Here is a 23,436-nt window from a genome sequence, read left to right as displayed (position 1 = left end):
TTGACATCTCAAAGGCTTTTGATCGTGTTTGGCATAAAGGTCTTCTAAACAAGCTTCCATCTTATGGTTTGCCAACTGTTTTTAGTAACTGGTTATCCAGTTTTCTCTCTGATCGCTCACTGAGGGTGATGGTAGATGGCTCTCTGTCTTCTAACTTCTCCACTAATGCCGGTGTCCCCCAAGGTTCAGTTCTTTCCCCCACTCTTTTCCTCTTGTATATCAATGACCTTCTTCCATTGACTGGAAATCCTATCCATAGTTTTGCCGATGATAGCACATTGCATTCAACTTTCCATTTTGAGAAACCTTGTCCAGCTCAATCAGCTTCAAGTTCTCGAAAATCTGCTGCCAATTCCTTAAATGCCGATCTTCAGGTAATTCTCCAGTGGGGCAAAGACAACTTAGTTGATTTCAACCCTTCTAAATCTCAATCTTGTCTTATATCTCGCAAAAAGGATTCTTCTGCTCCTATGCTTATCTTTAGTGACACTCCGATTTCTAGGCAAAAGGATATATCTCTTTTGGGGATTACCCTGACTTCTAATCTCTCTTGGCACAAGCACATTACAAATATTGCTTCCTCTGCATCTAAAAAACTTGGTTTTCTCTTTCGCTCTCGGCGTTACTTTTCTCCCAAACAGCTGCTCACTCTGTATAAATCGCAAATCCGCCCTGCCATGGAATATTGTTCCCACATCTGGGGTGGTGCCCCCAAAACCTCTCTCAGGCTTCTTGATTCCATTCAGAAGAGGGCAGTTAGGTTAATTAATGATTCGTCTCTAACAGAGTCTCTCCACTCACTTTCTCATAGACGCACTGTTTCTGCTGCATGCCTCTTCTACAGATACTTCCATGGGCACTGTTCTTCTGAATTGGCTTCTATAATTCCCGCTCTCTCTTTCAAAACAGTCCGAACACGTGCCGCCACCAGCCAACATCCATTTACTGTCCAACTTCAAACCCACAGAACCAACTTTTCATCTTCCTCATTTATTCATTCAACTGCCGTTTTCTGGAACAACCTTCCTTCATACGTATTTCCTGAAAATTACAATCTACAGAAGTTCAAGTCCAATGTCAACAAATATCTTCTTTCGTCTTCTCAACCTCCAACCCAAGCACGGTACTAAGTACTATAGGTTATAATACCTCTCGTGTTTGGGGTTCTCATAAAAAAAAAAAAAAAAAAAAATTGTAGAACACAGCCTTGATATAAGCAGAAAAATTAAAGATGCCATTTATTTCTGTATGTTGCTCTATAAAATGAGAAATAACAAGTGAAGCTAAGCAGATGTCACTCAATATTTTCTTCAAGTGAGGGATCTAGAGATGTCTCATTTTGGCCTCAGAACCTTAACTTTAACAAGTAAAGAAATCTAGTTTTTTTCTTTTATGCTGTATATATATATATTTTTTTTTAATTTGTTCACTTAAAATTATCAGTGATAATGAATATGTGCATATCTGTAATATATATTTATTTTTCTTCACTATTATTTATATATATACACACTGCTGCAGATCTATATCACTAATTACTACATTTAAATTCATGGAAAATTAATTTTAGTGAATTTTCACTTATTCAATCACTTTTCAGGGATGCATAATCTTTTTGTAAAATGAGGAACTGGTGTAATAATGCCTCATAATGAGAGTGGCTTGATTTGTTTCCCTTTATGCTTATGAGGAGTTTTTAAATACTTTACTGTCTTTTTTTCAGCTATGTATTTGCCATGTTCATTTAGAAATTAGTGGGCTGTGAGATCACCTTGATTTAGTGGTGGGAAAAATGATTTTTGTAAAATAACATTAAAACTTAAAACCATACATTTTTGAATTGGCATGCTCCACAGATATACAGAGTCATTATAAAGTCCTTGTGCAGTTTTAAATGTTCATAACTTCCATTTTATAAGTGATAAAATCAATCTGTAAAAAACATTAGAAATGTAATTTAGTGAAGTTTAGTGTGTACTAAAGTGAGTCATTTATCTTATTATAGTTTATCAAAAATTTTATTATTATTATTTTTTTTTTTTTTTTTTTTTTTTTAGAATTAGGCTTGACCAAATGGTTTCAATAGAAGAGGAAGTAAATTGTGTGCTGTGGTTGACTGAGTTAAAGTCTGTAATCGCAGTATTACAGACTTTAAGATTTAGAACCCATTACAACAAAGATGCACCACACAAAAATTCCATAACTAACTGGATGAAAAAGTTTAAAGAAACAAGTTTCGTCAATAATAAACCACGATCTGGAAGGTCAAGTGTAATTGAGGAAAGTGTGGCATCTGTAGAACAATCCTTTACTGCAAGTCTTGTTGAGAATTAACAATCCCAAGAATAAATGTATGTAAAACTGTAATAAATTCTTTCACTTACCCTTTTTAAAACTGCACAAGGACTTTATAATGACCCTGTATATAAAATCGATCACTGCCATGGGGTAAAAAAAAAAAAAAGTTATCTAAATTATCTTCACAATCATGAAATTTTTGGCTAGATTAGGCATAGTAAACGTATGTTACAAATTGAGTAGCCTAGTTAAAAGTTGATTTTTCAAACCTTTTCATCTTGCAATTTGCCCCAGAATTGCAGGATGCAAAGATGACCTTTATGGGGGATGGAATTGTGGGATGAAAAAGCTGGAAAACAACTTTATATGTTATATGTATTATTAAAACTAAATAAAAGAGTAAAATCAGTTAAACCCCCCCCTCAGTTTTTATATTATTAGTCATTAGATGTGCACTGAAAAATAAAAAATCAATTTGCACATATTTTACAAATCCTGATACTGTTTATTAAAAAAAATGCTTGTAGCATTTTTTAAATGCATTTTGAAATACCTTGTATATGTAACAAGCATTAGTATTATTGAATTTTTTTATATATTATTTCCTCCTAATATTGGTAATCTATTTGCAATTCAATATTTATATCTTGAATTTAATTTTTTATTAAAGTAATACCATTAACATAATATATAAAGTGTTAATTACATAATACATACACTGACCAAAAAAATATGAACTTTATTCAGTATCACACCAGGCTACCTTTGTTTAAAATAACATCAAGTGTGAGGCATGACATGTGGATTCTATAAGGTGTTTTTGAGCATTTTGGTCTAATTGTAACTATTGTTCCAGCAAAATATCACATTAGCATTAGCAAAGGCACATGATGCAAGAAAGCAAGCTTATGCAGCATCAGCCAAAAAAAAACACACACACCCTTCTCATTTCACCCATCCACTTGCTCCAAATGTTTGTCTAGTTCTGCCTTGAATCTTTTTAAGCTATCCACTTCTACAATGACAGATGGAAGTTTATTCCAGCAATCAACCACCCGCTGGCTAAAAGCAAACTTCCGCACATCTATCCTATAACTGACTTTTCTCAAATTGAATTTATGCTCTCTCAGGCGATTATTCTGAGCAATACTGTGACAAAGTTGAAGAAGAGGGCTTCATGCTGAATAGCTCTCTCACTCTCTCTCCAGCATATTATTATTTTTTATTATTATTATTATTATTATTAGCCATATGGTGCAAGGAAGCCTGAGCTTTATGCTGTACCAGCCAAAAAAAATTCCCAAGTCACCCTTAGAGAGAGAGAGAGAGAGAGAGAGAGAGAGAGAGAGAGAGAGAAAGAAGTAGAAAGGAATCACCAAGAAAGAGAAGAATGATGATATCCAGCTCAGGACCCTGGGTGTGTTAAGCCCATACTCACCAGATGTGAGCTCCTGGGCCCACACATTCTCAGTAGGATTGGAGTCAGGTGAATGTGAAGGCCAGGGAAGATGGTGGAAATCTGTGTCATGTTCTCCGAACCATTCTTGCATGATGCACTGTTTCATTGTCATCCATAAAGTGGCCATCACTTTCAGGATAAAAGTGTAACATTATAGGATCAGTAGATCTGATACAAAATTCGGTTACTTCCTGGATGACATTTGATCTTCCACCAGTATCAACAGCCCATGCCAATAAAACATTCCACTTACCATGATACCACCTCCAGATGCATGGGTTGTTTTAACAAGGCAAGCAGGATCCATCACTTTGTTAGGTTCTAATGACACTCTGTCCCTACCATCAGTGCAAAACAAAGTGTATTGTTATTCATCTGATCACATGATTTTCTTTTAGTGTTCCAATGTTCAATCACGATGTTCTCGGCACCACTGCAAGCGGATTTTTCTGTTTTTTTTTTTTTTTTTTTTTCTGAAACAAGTGGCTTCCAAACAGGCAGGCAACTATCAATACCCAATTTCTTCAATTCCCTGCATAGGGTACAGATTGAAATAGGGCAGTTCTGGGCTTGGTTGAATTCAGATATTATTTGCTGCACACTGTATGTTCTATTTTTCCATACAGTCCTCCTTAGAATATGACGGCTTCACTCTTGAGGTATTGTTTTTCTGCCACATTCACATCATTGAGATGGATGCGTTTGAGGAACCATTTATGAGTAAGGGAAGATGGTTCATTTCTTGAATCATGGATCCTGATAAATGGCACCCACAACAAGACCTTTTTCAAAGTCTGATCATGCATTTTCTCCATTCTGGCTACAGATTATTGCAGTTGAACAGCTTGTGCAGTCTTCATTACAGTTTTTTTTGCATCTATTTGTATTTCTTCTGTATGTGACTGTCTTAATACAAAGGTTTCATTTTTTTATATATGGCAACGGTCATTCTTCACATTTGGTTACACTTCTAGGTCGTCCCTCAAATTACAGTTTTCACTGCCACCAATTTCATTTTATATGCAGTATTTTTTTTAAAAATTTCACAGATAATATCAGATATGATTTTAAAAAAATCTTTTAGCCAGTGGTATTGGTTATTAGAGCAAATTGGAATTGGAGAACCTAAAATAAATAACAAACACTGCTCTGTGGATACAAAATAATTGGTTAAAGAGAATAATAAATAAAAGATAACTGCATAATTCTAAATTTTTAAGAGATAACAAAGGGGAAAGAACAATAACCACTGTAGGAGTTTACAGGTTAAATAATCATTCTTAATAAATATTTAACTAATCAAAATTTAATTTGGGGTGGGAGCGTACATTTCAGTCAATCCTTTGTGATTTTCATCTACAGCAAAATGGGGGTGAAAATGTTCAAAAAAAGACTAGCATATCTTCAGGATATGCAAATCTTTTTTGGATTCACATGCATCTAATTTGGGCTGTAACAAGGTGAGAATGTTATTTGCATTCTTCTCTGCTGGCTTGTGGATGCCAGTTGACCTCTCATAAGTTCATTTACATATGATGTCGCATATAGACCTGCAAAAGACCTGTGCTGGTCTGCTGAGATATTGATTGGCTGTTGTTGGTGGCCACCATTCAGACTACAACCCTTCACATTTCAAAACATATTTGAGATCAGCATCACTGTATAACCATGTATGGGCACATTATAGTTTGGCAAAGGAAGTGTGTTGGTCTTGGGCATGTGTTTCTAGGAGTCATGGATCTGTTGATTGCTGTGGACCAATGATATAACATATTTAAACATTATAGAGCAAACATACTGCATTATCCTACACACTCAATGAGATAATGCACCATGCTTAGATCTTGTCAGACTGATTCAAGGAACCAGTTGGATAAGAGAATTGGAGAATTCCCTATTATGTTCATCTTTACCAGTTTACTGCCACTAAGAAATATTAGCATGGATGGACTCTACATTATTCAAAGAATTTTTTTTTATAAATTTGTACCTTCTGTAAACAAATAGAAGAAAATAAACTTACCTGAAAAGGCTATTGTCTTTATGGATAATACTCCTTCATGTTCCACATCATTGGGAACTTAAAGAAGGGGATATAAAGACCATTCATGTTTTTACCACCAAATGTAACATCCTTGATCCAGCCTGGATCAAGGGTCTAGAATGTCTAAAGAGACAACATAGGCAAAAGTTTGAGTTAAATTTTGGAAAAAATAGAAGGCACAAATATGGATCTTATAGAACCATTAAAAGTTATCAATATCAAAAACTTTGTTGCCAACATTTGGAGTTCAGCATTTACTAATCTTGGAGAAAACTTTGGCCCAAGGTTGCTATCCTGGTTTTGCCACTTTTCACCTTTTTGGAAAGGTCTGGATTTGATTTTCATCTGTGATTGGAGAAATTTCTAATGTCCTCTTCAATTGAGATTGTAGTTATCTGATCTCAGGTGAAGTGAGTAGGGGGATTTTTCCAACAGTGAGTTATTCCAGGTGTTTCAGCCTGCACAACTTGCAGATTTCCCCATGAATCCACACTTGTAATGACATAATATATGATGGTGCAATATGGTCTAAGTAGCTGATGTGCCTTAAAATTCTACAACAACCCAAAGTTGACAATGCAGTTGAAAGTCCTGAACTACAAGAATATAACAAATAACATAGTTTATTAACTGATTTCACATAAATTGAAGGTTCTGAAAATTTATAGATTCAGCAATGTTTTCCAACAAATCAGTGATGGTTTGTTGTATGATGCAGAAATCAAACACCTTGACAGAAACAGATGGATCATCTCCTATTAAGGAGCTCTAAAAATCTTTGTTAGGTATTTATATTTTCATATACAGCAGTGTTGCATTATAACAATGTACTCTCATACCAAGTTTCATTTACTTGTCAATTATTTTGCAAACTATTTATATTAATACTGAACTATGAAGACATCATGATGTCTTAAAGTTTCGATGCATGCTCTTCGTGCGACGACTACTGCTTGAATGAGTAAACCAAATTTTCCCTCTCGCGAACTGATGAACAGCGCCGTGTACCTGGCTTATGGTGATGTTTCCGGTTATGGGTTCCTATGCAATTCACATTCCTTTAGATGTTACCTACCTCCCCTAAATGTTTGTACCAATATTTTTGAGACACCCTGTATATATATACTTTTTATGATTCCCTGCTTAACCAATTTTTCAATTAACTAACTAACTACTGTATCCAATCCTGTCAGATAAGAGGGCTTCTATTGTACATTTCATATTAATATATACGAACTGTGAGCTAGCAGACATGCACCTAGTGTATGGATTAGCAGAGGGCAATGGACAAGCTGCTCAACGAATTTATGGAGAACGCTTCCCAGACAGACATGTACCGGACCACTGTTTTGTTTATATCTTGGTGACCTAAGTAATTAGGTCAGTGAAAGTTTAAATTTTTATATAGCACCTGATTTTGGCGCATTATAGCCTTAGTTGCTAATGCACCAATAAAACCCAACAACCAACCAACCGTTTTGTTTGCACATGTGCATCAAAATTTGTGCAATTATCGGTCATTTAGAGGTAACAGGAGTAGTGCAGGCAGACCACGTTCGACGCGAACTCCCACCATGGAAGAAAGTGTTTCGAATGCCGTCCAGAATAATCCTACTACCAGCACACGTGCCGTTGCCTCTGCCTTAGGAGTGTCTTGTTGCAGTGTACAGCGTGTCTGGCATGACAATTCCTTACATCCCCTTTCATCTTCAAACGGTTCAGTTACTGCTCCCCCAAGATCATCCTGCACGTGTGGCTTTTGCACAGTGGTTTCTCCAAGAAAGTGTTCAAGACTTGAATTTTCCAGCCTATGTTTTGTTCACAGATGAGGCTTATTTCACTTGGGAAGGCTTATTCAACTAGCACAATGCTCATGTGTGGGATGAGGCTTATTTCACTTGGGAAGGCTTATTCAACTAGCACAATGCTCATTCAACTAGCACAATGCTCAACATCGCTTCGCAGTAAATGTGTGGGCAGGTATGGTCGGTGACTGCTTAGTCGGCCCATACCTGTTACCATCCCGCATGAACTCCGCTAAATATAGGACCTTTCTTGAACAAGTTCTACCAGGGTTACTTGACGATGTTCCAGCAAATGCGAGATGCAACATTTGGTTTCAACGTGACGGGGTGCCTGCCCATTATGGAAGGTGTGTTCGTGACCATTTGAATAGGCGTTTTGAGTGTCGATGGATTGGCCGTGGTGGACCCGTTGCCTGGCCCCCATGCTCACCTGATTTATCGAGCCTTGATTTCTTTCTGAGGGGGCCCTCAAATCTATCATGTATGAATCGCCTGTGGAGATGGAAATGGATCTCGTGGCAAGACTCGTCTGCGCTGCTGCTGCTGCTACTGTCAAAGAAACTCCAGGTGTGTTCGACCGTGTCCGCCAATCCATGCTGCTTCGGTGTCACGCATGCATCGTGTCTCACAGTGGAACCTTCGAGCATCTGTTGTAATGCGAAAATTTATTTTTATTTTGTTACACAGAGCATTAATAAAACATCTGTTGTAACATCATGAAATGCATCCATCTCGTACTCCATTTTTAATATTATGTCAAATAAATGTTTGCCCCTAATTACTGTCTTGTGTCATTTCTGCTTCTTGTGCCTCTGCTACTACTTTCCCGTGACGTTTCCAGTTATGGGTTCCTATGCGATTCACATTCCTTTAGATGTTACCTACCTCCCCTAAACATTTGTATCAATATTTTTGAGACACCCTGTGTGTGTGTGTGTGTGTGTGTGTGTGTGTGTGTGTGTGTGTGTGTGTGTGTGTGTGTGTGTGTGTGTGTGTGTGTGTGTGTGTACACTACTTAAAACATATATATAGTGGGGCCTCAACTTACAATGACATTAACATCCGATATTCTCAGGAATCGATATACCTTCCATGCGATCATTTATTTTAAGGACCAGTGATATTTGCAAGTACTGATGGCTTTCTGATATAGCTGGAACAATACATGAGTGGAAATTTTCAGACACGTGGGGCACAGAACATCACTCGTACAATTGTTCTCAACCAATTAACCCTTTTTTTATTGTTCAACGTGTGGCAGAGCGGAACATCACTCTTATGATTGTTTCAGATCTATGACAATCTGAAACTTAAAGCTCCATCAACCAGTGGCAGTACTGTGTGCTTTGAAGACTTTAAAGCCAGCAGAGGCTGTTTCGAGTGCTTCAAAAAAAGGGCGAATATCAAAAGTGTTGGAAGGCATCCAGTGCTGATAAAAAAGCAGCTGAGACCTTTAAAATTGAATTCCAAGAGTTTGTTGATTAGGAAGTGAATCTTGAAGAAGTGCCTCTTCTGGAAGTGAATGCCCAGGAGAATGTACATCACTAAGGATGAGGCTAGTTTACCTGGGCATTAGAAAGATAGGCTCACTCTCCTGCTGAGTGCCAATGCCGCTTGAGATTTTAAGCTGAAACCTTTGCTTGTGTATCACTCTAACATCCCCCAGAGTATTTAAACAACAAAAGGTCAACAAAGGCATGCTGGGAGTGTTTTGGCACAGTAACAAGAAGGCCTGGGTTTACAGGATATGTCTTCAATGAATGGGAGCTTGAAGTTTTCCGTCCTTCAGTGACGAGTTATCTTGAGAAAAATAAGCTTCCTGTGAAGGCACTGCTCCTGCTGGATAATGCGCCAGGCCATGATCCCAACCTTGTTCAATCTCTTGAGGCACAATTTGACTTTGTTCAAGTCAAACTTTTGCCACCCAACACCACTCCTCTTCTTCAACCAATGGACCAGCAAGTGATTGCAAACTTCAAGAAAATCTACACCACGAAAATGTTCGCAAGTTGCTTTACAGTGACCTCTGGTGAAAATGCTGTCACCCTCAAAGATTTTTGGAGGACGAAGTTTAATATGCTGAATTGTGTAAGGCTGATTGTAAGTTCTTGGAATGATGTTTCCACCAGGTGCTTAAATTTAGCCTTGAAAACCATTTGGCCTTTAATTATCCATAACATTGACAGATTTGAAGATGGTGCTTTGACAAATGATACTGTCACTCTTGGTAAATCAATGGGTCTGGAGCTTAGCAAAGAGGATTCGGAGGACTTATTGACGCTCATGGGCTTGAACTAACAACAGAGGAGCTACAAGAGTTGGAGAAAATTACGGAGAGTGACACCGGAGAGGAAGAAAAAGACACCCAAAAAGTGTTAGCTGAAGACTGTCGTTTCTTGTTGGGAGCATTTAAGAGAAGTGGTAAAAAAAACTCCCCAACATTCAAAACACTGAACTCACGATGTGCAAAATGGAAGACAAAGTCATTTCTTACTTCAGGAAGCAGCTACAAAAAATTCATAAAAAACAGTCCACTTTGGACAGTTCCTTTGTCAGTAGCAACAAAAGACTGAAAAGACACCTGATGCTTGATACAGTCCCACCACCACTGATTTCATCAGCTCTGCACTTCAAATCTTGGCACACTACGGCCACAGATGCCGATGCACCTAATAAATCCCCAAACAAACTTCAAGTCTAAGGTAAATGCTAATTTATTGTTTGTTTTTTATTTTAAGATGTTTTATGACTATTTATTAAATAATCTTTATAAAACACAAATTTTGAATGTAAAAATGAAGTACTGTATAACATGTAATAAATACCTATTTCATGTGTTGTTGGGAGACGAATTGCAGGAAATCAGTGGTGTTGTTGAGGAACGAATTACAGGAAATAAATGTTGTTGTTGGGGAACGAATTACAGGAAATCAGTGTATTACTGGATTCAACTTACAATATTTTCAACATACAATGGGTTTTGTGGAATGAATTACCATCGGATGTTGGGGCTCCACTCTATATACATTCATTTACATAAAAATCAGTAATTTTCATCTGTTTAGAGACTGAAACATTACATTTTGCAGCATAGTTCCTCTGGTTTTTTTTTTTTTTTTTATAAACATTGCACAATGTTGACTGTTGAATCAGGCTATTGTTCACTATAATGTAAAGCTGTACTAGGGCATTTTTTGGCAGTTGCTGCATGTGAAATTTTTGGCTCTGGATTTGACTCTCTCTTCTTCATAGTAAACTTTTTTTTTTAATTTTTTTTTTTTTTTTTTTTTTATTAACAGATGATAATGCTCTCACTCTAAAGAGGGCAGCTGCTTCCTGAGTTATAAACTGCTCTCCACTTCAGTTCCACTACTCATCAGCAGCATGGTAGTCCATTTTGAGTTGCTGTGTGGTTAGCAGTAATTATGATTCCCTACTAAACTTCCACTGCTCGATAGTCATTTATGAATATGCATTATTAATTTGTGTATTTCAGAAATCATATAATACTGATAATTTTATTGCTGGAACTGTTGCTTCATAAAATGATGTGCTTAAGATTGCATTTGATATGAAGCTTAGTTTCCTGGAATCTTAAATTTGACTTTATTCATGGATTTGCAAAAGACATAATTAGGAGGTATACAGGGTGATTCACTACCAGTGCGACAAACTTGCAGGAGGTGTAGGGGGCACAAAGACGAATTGGAATCACATAACATTGCAGGGTCCGAAATGCCTTCATCATGCGGTAGAGGACATTGAATGGGAGGTCGCGTGAACAGCGATCCCGCTGGAAGTCAGCATTTGCAAACCGGTTCCCAAGGCAGTAGGATGGACGAGTATTCAAACGTTGAACTGGCCGACATGCACCTCGCGTATGGAGCTGCGGACTTTAACAGATGTGCTGCTCTGCACTTGTACCAGGAACGTTTCCTGCACAGGTGTGCTCCTTATCATACAATTTTCGCACATGTGCACAGAAGATTACGTGAGACTGGTTATTTCATGAGAGGTACCGTGAATTGAGAGCGAACGACGAGGACGCCAGACAATGAGGAGAATGTCCTACGTCTTACAGAAGGCACTCCGAGTACGAGTACTCGAGTGATAGGCCAACAATTGGGTATTTCCCAATCCACTGTATGGAGGATACTGTCAACAAACTACATGAGTTCATACCATCTGCAATGCATCCAATCATTGGAGCCTGTGGATTATCCACTCCGGAAGACTTTTGCTACTTGGTTTCTTCAACAGAAACGGTTCGCAAATGCTGACTTCCAGCGGGATCGCTGTTCACGCGACCTCCCGTTCAACATCCTCCACCGCATGACAAAGGCATTTCGGACCCTGCAATGCTATGTGATTCCGATTCGTCTTTGTGCTTTCTGCAAGTTTGTTGCACTGGTAGTGAATCACCCTGTATATATATATATATATATATATATACATTTATTTGGCAATAAATGTATTTTCTTATTTGCATTAGGCCTATTGCAACCTAGGGTTGTTACTGTGTGGGCTGTTGGTAGTGAATCAACTTTAGTCTGTTCATGGTGCAGCATACTGAACTTTATGGCTTTAAATCACAAGGTTCAACTTTTATCATTACCATTAGTAGAGGCATATGATGCAAGAAAGCAAGCAAGCTTATACAGTATCAGCCAAAAAAAACCCAAAAAAACTTCCCATCCATTCACTCCAAAAAGTTTGTCCACTTCTCCTTTGAATTTATTTAAGCTATCAACGTCTGTTTAATGCTCTGTTCTGCTCAATTTCAGTTTATGAACCCTTAGGTTTGTAATTTGAGCAAGAGGAAGAATCTCATTAGCATTGAGCCTGCTTAATCCATTCAAGGCCTTATACACCTCAATCAGATCACCTCACAGGTGCCTAGTTTCTAGACGCTGCAATTTGCAAAACTTAGCCTTTCTTTGTAAGAGCACCCCTTTGTTCCCCTCACCAGGCTTGTTGCCCTTCTCTGCACTTGTTCTAGCAACTCTACATCCTTCCTAAAATGAGGCTTCCAGACCTGTATGCAATGTTCAAGGTGTGGCCTGACCATTGCCTTATACAAGGGGATAATCACCTCCTTATCCCTGCTAGCAAAATTCCTGTATATCATTGACAAGATCCCATTAACTACTCTGGCAGCCTGTCTGCACTGCTCATAAAACTTCTTATCTGACTGCACAATTACCCCCAGGTCTTTTTTCATTATCCACTATTCTGAGTGTAACAGTTGGTACATTTCTCTGGGGTTACTGCTACTCGTATGCAGTACTTTGCATTTGTCAATGTTAAACTTCAGTTGCCACTTCTCAGCCCAACTTTTCCAGATGCTGTTGCAGCAGCATACTGTCATTGCTGTTATCAACAAACCTGTCTACCTTTGTATCATATGCAGACTTTGACAGTAAGCTTGATATACCTTCATCAATATCATTGATAAATATACAAAACAACAATGGGCTGAACTCTGGGGGATACCACTAATAACATTAGTCCATGAAGAGCAATGTCCATTGATTACCACTCTGTCTTCTCCCACTCAACCATCCTTTTATCCATTGTAGCAACTTGTCCTTAATGCCATACTGCTCCAATTTGCAAGATCACTCCCACCTAGTTGTTGCTTTATCTGTAAAGTCTTCTATGTGCAACAGTATCAAAAGCTTTCCTGAAATTCAAGTATATGATGTCAAAATTATTTTTTGCATCCACTTCCTTTTTGACTACATCATAGTCCAATCAGATTGGTCAGACAAGACTTCTCCTTAGGGAAGACAAATCCATGCTGTGTCTGAATTATTACTGTTGCTTGTCTAGATGATCCTTCAATGCTTCTCTAACCAGTGGCTCCATTATTTTCCCTGCAACAGGTCAAACTAACAGGTCTGTAATTACTTGTGTCACCCTTTGATCCCCCTTTGTGAAGTGAAGAACATTTGCATATCTCCAGTCCATGGGAACTTCCCCCCGAGTCCAAGGATGCTCCCATAATGATGGCTAAGGATTTGCTTACTTCCTTTGATATAACTGGATAGATCCCATCCACCCCCCAGTTGCCTTTCTTATGTTTAACTTCAACAATTTCTCCTTAACTTTGTTCTCAGTTATTAAAAAATCATTTAACTCCCTGTTAGAGTTTGATAAACATCCAGCCTTCTCCTCCTTGAATAACTCCTCATGTGTGAATGTAGATGCAAAATACTCATTTAGTTTGGCAGCTATCTGAGAATGATCATCTACAGTCAACTCATTGATATCAAGTGGGCCAATTTGATTCATTCCCTTCCTTTTCGGGTTTATATAAGTAAAGAAGTCTTTGCATCCTTTGCCAAAGATTTCTCATAATCTGCCCTTGCTTGCCTAACCTCCTTTGTGACTTGATTACAGACTAGCTTATATCTAATATAGACTTCTGTGTCGCCTGATAATTTATATGCATCCCATGCATATTTCTTCTCTGACACAAGTCTAATTAGTTCATTTCTTAGTTGGAATGAAAAGTTTAGTAGCCTCCAAAATTAAAGTAGAATTCAATGTTGGTAACATCATTAGTTGATCGCACTGTACAGAATTTAAAACTGTCTGAGACCACTGTAGTAACATTTACGAAAGCAAAAAACCCTCCCATTTACCCCTGATGGTAGTTACATCTTTAAGTAAATCCCACATCAGTACACTGTGATCATTGCCACCTAGTGGTTCCTTTATCTGTAAATTCTTAATACATGAATAATCATTGCTGATAATCGGATTAAGAGTGTTACTCTCTCCGGTTGCCTCACTGTCAAGCTGCTGTAGAAAACAATAATCCAATTAATCCACAAAAGCCTTCTTGTGTGGGAGTGACCAACCCACAAGTTCCATCTGTGGATTGATCTCTTGGATTTTCTGGCCCACTCTATTTCTCTGTATAATTGTTCGTTGTACTCACCAAAGTCATTAGACCTATAAAAAACTCCTACCCTCATTTTTGCTTTCCCAGTGCATATGTCAAACCAAACTGGCTCAACATTGCACTGTCCACCTATGTCAACTAGATGCACTTCCTTAGATTTTATATGTTTCTTAACTAACAGCATAACCTTTCCTATCCTTTCTGTACACATTGTACTTCCCAAATTCCAATTCTGCATTCCTTATATCTGTGTGACACCACGTCTCTGATACCCTAACAATATCCACCTTGGATGTCTTGACTAGCACTTCAAATTCATCAAATCTATTTACTATACTCTTAGCATTGGTGTATGTGCAAGTATACATGCACCTGTTCTTATTCTTAGTTACTCTAACACAGCCCATGTATTTACTTGTTTCATGACTCCCAACAGTTCCTGAAAGCCCCAGCAACTTGCTTTCTAGGCTGCTGCTTATTCCAATAGAAGCAGTGCAATAATCACTTCCACCTCTGCCTGTGGCTACTGTTTATCTATTATTCTGTGAAATCCCCCAAGCTAAGAGTTTTCCGACCCACCTAACATTGCCTTGATAGCATCAAATATTCTTGCACCCTTTCTGTTTAAGTGTATCCCATTCTTGTAGAAGCAATCTCTCCTGCTCATAATGTTCCCTAGAAAACTGATTGATTGTGTAATTTGGACCTCTGATCTGAGTTTGTTCTGGAAGATTTCTTCATTTAAGAATACAATTAACATCTTTGCAGGAAGAAATGACATTCTTGCTTCCTACAAACTTGTGGCCTGGAAGATTCCCCAGAATTTGCTTCATACAAGGCCAGTGCTGCATCACCTTTTTGCCCAAGAAGAGTGGTTGCTTCTTTGCAGCTGCCATAACATAGAACATCAGCGACCTCTCTATAAACATCAATGTGTGGTTTCTGGTTGCCGAGTACAAAAAAATAAGCATATGAAAATCACTTCTGCTTGGCCACAATATCTGAAAATTTTATCTAGATCTATGTGATTCTGCTATTTTTGTAAAAGGGTTTTGTTTTATTTGTGTTGTATTTTATTATATTATATTATATAAATGAAGAAGAAAAGCAGATCTCTGATGCCATCCTGGAATGTTCCAAGCCCCTATGTCCACCTGCCCGACGTCGAACGCAACCATGGATATCAGACGAGTGCCTCGACCTCATGGACAAACGGAAACAGGCAAAGTTGGTCGACTTTGAACGGTACCGGCAGCTAATCCGAGAAGTCCGACAAAGGATGACAGCAGAAAGAGAAGCATATTGGAACCAAGTGGCAGACGATCTTGAAGTGGCGGCATCCAAGAACGAGCACCGCACTCTCTACCGCACCCTCAGATGTCTGAGTGGAAAGACCAAATTGATTAGTGACAACATCAAGAACGCTGATGGGACCTTCGTGCAATCACCATCCGAACGCCTGCAACAGTGGAGTGAATTCTTCAAAGCTTTGTATAATCACGACCCACCTCAGGGACCGCCAGCAACAGCACTCTCGATCGACCCCCCTGAGGTCTCCGTGGTCGATGTTGAGCCTACAGTAGAAGAAGTGAAAGCAGCCATACAATCCCTGAAGAATGGCAGGGCACCAGGAGTGGACCAAGTCACCACAGAAGCGATCAAAGCCGGGGGAGATGTATGTACTGCTTCGCCGACTACACTCGCTCCTCAAAACCATCTGGTGCACTGAACAAATTCCGCTAACATGGAGGAAAGCCATTATCGTACCGATACACAAGAAAGGTGATAACCGGGACTGCAAGAACTACCGTGGCATCAGCCTCCTTTCCATCATCGGAAAGGTCTTTATGAAGGTCATCCAGTCAAGACTGCAAAAACATCACGAGCAAACCAGTCGAGAAGAACAGGCGGGATTTAGACCTGGGCGAGGATGCTGTGATCAAATCTTTGCCATTCGTCAGCTGATGGAGGAGAGGATCCGGTGTGGACAGCGAACCGTCATTGTTTTCATTGACTTTAAGTCTGCTTTCGACTGTGTCCACCGGCCTGCCTTATGGAAACTACTAGAGGTTGAACATGTACCTCGAAAAGTCATCACACTCCTCCAAACTGCATACAACGGTTTAACCAGCTAGGTGCACATCCAGAACGATTTATCTGAGGAATTTACCATCCAAACTGGAGTCCGCCAAGGGGATGTAGCCTCCCCGTTGCTTTTCAACATCGTGGTCGACGCCATTATGAGGCAAGCATTCAGAAACAGACAGGGCATACAATATGACAAGGATCACTATGTGACTGACCTGATGTTTGCTGATGATAGTGCTATCCTTGCCAGTAACGACGCTGAAGCCACGGACATCCTCTACGGCATTGCCCGGCCATACAGTTTGAAGATCAATGCTGGTAAGACAAAGGCCCTGACAACAGATGGGTCGCAAGCCACCATCTATCTCGAAGGCGTCCAGATCGAGCAAGTGCAGGACTTTAAATACCTTGGGTCGCTGGTCCAGGAGAAGAAAGTTGCATCCACCATGGAAATCCACAGCAGAATTGGACAGGCGGCCACTGCGTTCGCCTCGCTCAAATGGTGTCTGTGGAAGAGGACCAACATTTCCACAAAGACTAAAATCCGACTCTTCCGGACTTTGATTCTGCCCATTCTTCTTTATGGATCGGAAACATGGATTTGTCTCAAGTTAGATTTGAACAAACTTGAGGTATTCCAAATGCGATGCCTGCGGCAGATCTTGGGCATCTCTCTTCGCGACCGCATCACTAATGATACCATCCACGCCAGATGCCAACAGCAACCAACCATTGCCGACCAAATCCAGAAGCGAAGGCTTAGATGGTTTGGCCACGTATGTAGAATGGGCATGAACAGAATACCATCCACACTCCTTTGGAGACAACGACCCACCCAATGGAGCATCCAACGGACCGCGCCTAGGAAAACGTGGGCCAAGCAAGTGGAAAATGACTTGAAGAGCCGACGTCTCGACCTTAACCAGGCCAGGACTGACGCCATTGATCGTAAGGTATGGAAGAACATCACAGAGCAAGTCCGAAACCCTGCGGCACCTACAGCAGCATACTGGTTGCGTGGCCAACCGCCTCCCCCAGCTGCCAGCTAAGGACCAAAGAAGAAGATTATATTATATTAGTCTTTTCATTTGGCAATAAATGGTTATATACACATACATATTAATGGATGGACACCTGTATATCTACAAATAACTTATTTACAGGAAAACTAATAACGCATGCTGAGACCTTTAGTCTTGATGTAGCCTCTAGTCTCTGAAACACTCCCACCACTTTCTTGTAAATGCCCTCATATTTTCTGCCATTCAGCCTCCAAAGTGGCAACAGTTCATTTCTGTTTTTTTGAACAGTCTTTCCTCACATGCACCCGATGTTCATGTCCTTAAACAGGTTGTCACAACACAACACAACACAAGCAGTATAACATGGAGCATTGTCCTTCTGATACAGGAATGGGTTGTCTTCAATGTAAGTAATGCATTATTGTCCAGGATCTAGATAGACCTCAGCATTCATGGTTTTGCCCTAAACAACAAATGGTCCCAGGCCAAATGATGAAAAAGAGCTCCAGATCATCACGTTCCCTCTAATGAACTGCGCTCTCAGAATGATACAGTCCAGCAGGTAGCTTTTTTTTTCTGGTCATACACCACAGCCATCAGACTGGTAGTTCTTGTATCATGACTTGACACTCCAAAGCAGCTTTCCATTGATCTATGATCCAAGAATGGCTGACATTACACCAAGCTAGATGGTGTCTGACATTAGTCAAGGTGATTAGTGGCTTGTGAACAGCTCCATGACTGTGGTAACCTATATCATGCAGCACCTTGCACACTGTACTGTTGCTTACATGTGTTCTAATTATCTCACTGAGGGACAACTGCGTGTTACAGTGTCAACGTGTGTTCCGAACAGACGATACTTTGCAGAGCTCTCCTGTCCATTCAGTCAGCTTCGCAGATTTCTAAGTTGTCATTGCAGATCAAATCATGAGTCATTAACCTAGGACTCCTCAATGCATTGAAATATCACATACAAGCTGATTGCTTATGTTGCACCCTATTATCATTCTGTGCTGGAAGTCTTAACTCCATTTATTGCATCATCTTGCGTACACACAATTGTACTGCTGTCTCTTCGAATGCCTATGAGCATATTTATAGTTGTGTCCAACATCTGACGCTTGGGGAGGATGTGACCAACCATCAACGGATCCAGTGGTGTCTGGATATTAATGGTAAGGCAATATGTGTGCACACACACAGCTTCATCAATTTCAATGTGACTTTTGTCAATTATTTTGCAAACTACGAACACTGCACCTTAGTTCGATAGTCTAAGCAGACTATGGCAAACAAAAGCTTGCACTAGATAAGAAAAAAAAATTTACAAAGGTGTTAATCTCATATCAAAAGATATGCTGTGAAGAGCTTCATTGGAATCACCAGCATACCCACTGCTATTTAACCCAGTAGTGGGCATGCCCGGGATTCCACTGCAAAAAAAAAAAAAAAAAAGTGTGTATTTTTAATGTTCCTTTCTATGGTCTTGACTTTTGATTTGCATCATCGATAATATTAGAACCAAAGTATGCCTGTAAAATGGAAACTTGCTATGGAAACCTGACCACATAACTGATTTTTGCAGTAGCATCTTAAGAGTTTTGATTTTAGCTTGTATGGCTGTTAATGTAGAAAATGAGGTAAAGAGGCCTTTCTTTTTGAATAACAAGACTGCTATAACTAAATATATTTTTTGTTGTTACAGTAAAGAATACCATTAAAAATTGCAACATTTTAAACTATTTCTTGCTTTTATTCCAAAAATATCTAGTGGATTAGAGAATACAACATTATGGCTTTTTTGGTGTGCCCACAAGAGGATTACATAAAACACTACTTCCCAAAAATATATTCAGTGAAAAAATCATAACCAAAGGGTGAGTTACCTTAAATGTCAAAGGTATCTTGAGAGAGGAATAAACCTTGATATAGTCATTTAGAAATGGTATTGCACTGAAAATTAATTACAAATACATAAAAATTTGTATTTGTAATATGAAACACTGGCAGAATTTATGATTGATTACTGTGGCGGTATAATAATTTACCAAATTTTTTAATGATACACTAACAAAAAAAAAAAAAAAAAAAATTGAGATCCCCTGTCATAGCCTAGTTACAGTATTAGCAAATGTATCTAAGCAGGAAACTGTATTTTGGAACCCAATGGAAAACTTTGTCAAGCTTTCTAAAACAGCATGTTTGCCAAACATAGCCAGTAAAGCTCATGCTTTCCTGGCTATGATTTGAACATCTATTGATAATTAAATTTCATTAGCTGCTCCTAAGCATGACTGGCAGCTACTGTTCACCAGGGCTGTGCAAATGGGGTGTACACTGGATGTGTTGCTCTAGGGCACACGATCTAAGGAGCCCAATCGAGGGAGCCATCAGAGTCTCAACATAAATGAGGCCCCTTAACTTCTTTTGCATCTGAGCATCCCAGTACCTTTCCATGGCCCTGCTGTTAACCAGTGTGTGCGCCATATATATATATATTTAAACCAAGCATTTTTTTACCTCCTTATACTCAATTGTGGGAATTTCTTTTCCATGTTTCTCTCACCTAACATTGTAATGAAACTGTTACATACAATTAATTAGAATAAAATATTTTATCATTTCTGATTTGCAGTCCAGCTAGGTTTGGGAAATTTACTAAAATATTACACGAGGATTAAGATGTTTTTATTATTACTAATTAAATTAAGCTCACCTGGTGGTATTATGTTTCATAAAATAATGACATTCCATTAGTCACAATTTTCTATGCAGTTTAGTAATGAGCTGAGATGGTTTATAATCTTGGCAATGGTAATAATTTTGTTCATTTGTTCAAAATGTAGTGCATCCTACAAACTGCCTGATTTCACAAATTTTCCTTACTTAAGGTAATGATTGCATTTAGGTTAGGGAAACTGACTAAAGAGAAAACACTGTGTTCATTTGGCAGCATAATGGTTGATGAAATATCAAGTGCAGTTAGTAACAATTTGCCATGAAATCTGTGCATGTCAACAACAACAAGAAGACTGGCTTATTTACATATATGAAATTGGAATGCATATTGCTGATTCTCCAATTTAGCAAATTTCCCTAGTGTAATGCATTGAAACTATTGCATGTGATTGAATTAAAATCAGTTGTGTAGCAACATCAACTCCAGTAAAACAAAAACTATATTAAAGGAACATATTGTAACTTTTTTATTTATAACGAAATTCACATAAAAAATTTTGCTATAAATGGAATTATATATATAAATTATGTAATAGTCAAATAAATAATATTGCTATACTTAAATTACTAAAGCAAAACAGATTTTGCTCTAAAAGCAATTTCTTTCAGATAATCCATTTAGAGTAATTGAAAGCTCCTAAAAGTATGGAGAAATCATGACAAACTTCTGCCTCCACATTTTTCCCCGATTTGTTTTTGATATAATTAGTTATGGGATCCTGTGTCCCAATTAATAAACTCTTCTTTATATTTCACCATCATGTTAACAGTGTTTTCCTGGAATCCAATCCGTTTTATTATAACCTACTCATCAGATATAATTAGTGAATGGTTTTGGACAACCTCAAATTCTATATCATCATTACATTTCTCCCACTGTGGTACCTTAAGTTTTACTAATGATTTTTCATTGGTTTCATCACCTTTCCAATACCTCTTAAATGTCATAGGTTCCTATAACAATTTTAAGAAACAGATACCTCCAAAACATTTGTAATATAAGGTGCAATCAGAGTTTTTGAGGACTGACTATTTGAGAAATGAAGATTAGCAGCAATTCAGATGGATACCTTTTGAAATAGTCTTCTCAACAATGCATGCACCAGTTCCTACACTACTGGAAGCATTCCTGATAAGCTTATTTTGAAATTGCTAATAATTCCTGTGTCACAGTCTCAATGACTTTCAAGGAGGCTTTAAGCTTGGCAAACAAAAAAAAAGTCACAGGGAGCTGAATCTGTTGAGTATGGCAGATAGGAGACCACTGTGGTGGAGTGCTTTGCAAGAAATTCTTAGATGAAAAGTGCTGAGTGTGCAGGGTTGTTATTAGGATGCAAGCAAGAATTTCCTGAAGCCCATTTATCCAATCATTTTCTCCAAACAGCATTAATCAATAACCTTAGAACTGTTTTGTAGTATTCTTGATTCACTGGTTGACCATGCAGGACAGCCCCACAATGAGCCAAAAAATACAATAAATGTGATCTTCACACTTAATCTAGGATGTCTTGCTTTTGGGGGTGTTAGAGAATGTGGTCTTGCATTAAAAAGACTGGGCCTTTGTTTCCAGGTCAAAGCTGTACACCCACAATTCATCACTATCAGTAATGATGGAAGAAAGAAAGCGTGGATTGCCAGCATCACATTGACACGGTCCTATCATGCAAGAAATCACCTCTTTATTGTCATCAGTGAGGATGCACAGCACAACAAATCTTGTGTTAAAATTAATTGACATATCCCATAAGAAATACCAATTTCGCTAGCAACTTTGTGGATAGTTAAACATCAATCGTTCTTGATCAGATCATGAACAAGCAAATTGAATCATTGGTTTTTGAAGTTGAAGGGTTGCCAAAGTGAGATTCATTTTTGGCAAATAAATAGCCCTCTTTAAACTCTGGGTACAACTGAAAAGTCTTTGAATGACACGTAGCACCTTCTCCCCAAACTGTTTTTTAACATTTCATGGGTTTCTGTTGCACTCTTTCCTATGAAACAAAATCTGATACAAATTTGCTGTTCAGTACAATCACTCATTTTAAAATTCACAAAACACCTATATAATGCACAGTAATTCACTCTGATTGCAAATAACCAGCTGCTTCATGGGTTATTATGTCTAGAGAAGTCACAGAATGTGCAGGAACTCTCTACAATGCCACAAAGTACAAAGTCAGTCCCAGAACTTTTTGAACATACCTTATATTTTATGCAAATTTTTCATGATATTCCAGTATGAAAGCAGTTTATGGAAGTGTTGATTCACTAAAAAGTATCACATATAAAATTTTTTAGTTTAATTTTGTTCCTTTGAAGAAACTATACAAATATAACCTTTTTTTTTTTTTTTTTTTTTTTTTGTTACATAGAAAAACTCATTTCTTGTCTAGATATTTTTCCATGAAAAAATTCAAAACACTACAATTTAAACCTTGAAAAAATTCAAAACACTACAACATGCTTCCTCCTAATTTTATAACTACTATTCTTTATGCAATTTTATGAGCAATTATAAAGACTGCTTCAAAGTTTTATTCTAAGAATTGCATTCTTGTCAAAAATGAATTACTGATGATAGTAATCGCTTATAACTAGGAGTTATTATCAATGAACCATCCAGAATGAATTTTATTTTATATATTCAAACATGCAGGGAGTGAAAACTTGTGATAAGTTAGTTTTAGAGAAAGTTGGAATCAAAATGTCCACTCAAGAAATTTGTGCAGAGTGAGTTGCTAAAGTAAGAGCATTTTGAATTTAAGGAAGAAAAGGGAGAAAAAAGAAAAAAAACTTAATTTAAATATAAATATGGCACACTATGTCAGGTGTCAGTCATCTTTAGGAGCAAACAATGAAAAACATACATCACAAAATTTTAATTTTCAAAGTCCAGTTGAATCATACAGTGTAAGAGTTTGAAATGTATTAGCATGCTTTGGGTCTCAGAGTGCACAGTTGTTCCTAACATTGCCATTTAACTGGTTTTAAAACATATAAATATAAGCAAGCCCAAAGCAGTTATGTTCTAAATTGAGTTTTATTAATTAATTGTTTCTTTTTTTTTT

The 23,436-nt window shown here is 38.1% G+C and overlaps 1 protein-coding gene across 6 annotated transcripts in view; it reads left to right on the top strand.

The window, feature by feature from the left end:
* LOC150086983 (cilia- and flagella-associated protein 53-like) overlaps window positions 1–23,436 on the top strand; it is a 238,972-nt gene that overhangs the window by 215,247 nt on the left and 289 nt on the right. The gene's annotated exons all lie outside the window — the stretch shown is intronic.

This window comes from Mastigoproctus giganteus, chromosome 4 (genome assembly GCF_048544385.1).
Source record: "Mastigoproctus giganteus isolate SK-2022 chromosome 4, ASM4854438v1, whole genome shotgun sequence".
Classification (NCBI taxonomy): Eukaryota; Metazoa; Arthropoda; class Arachnida; order Uropygi; family Thelyphonidae; genus Mastigoproctus; species Mastigoproctus giganteus.
This window is presented reverse-complemented; position numbering and strand designations above follow the sequence as displayed.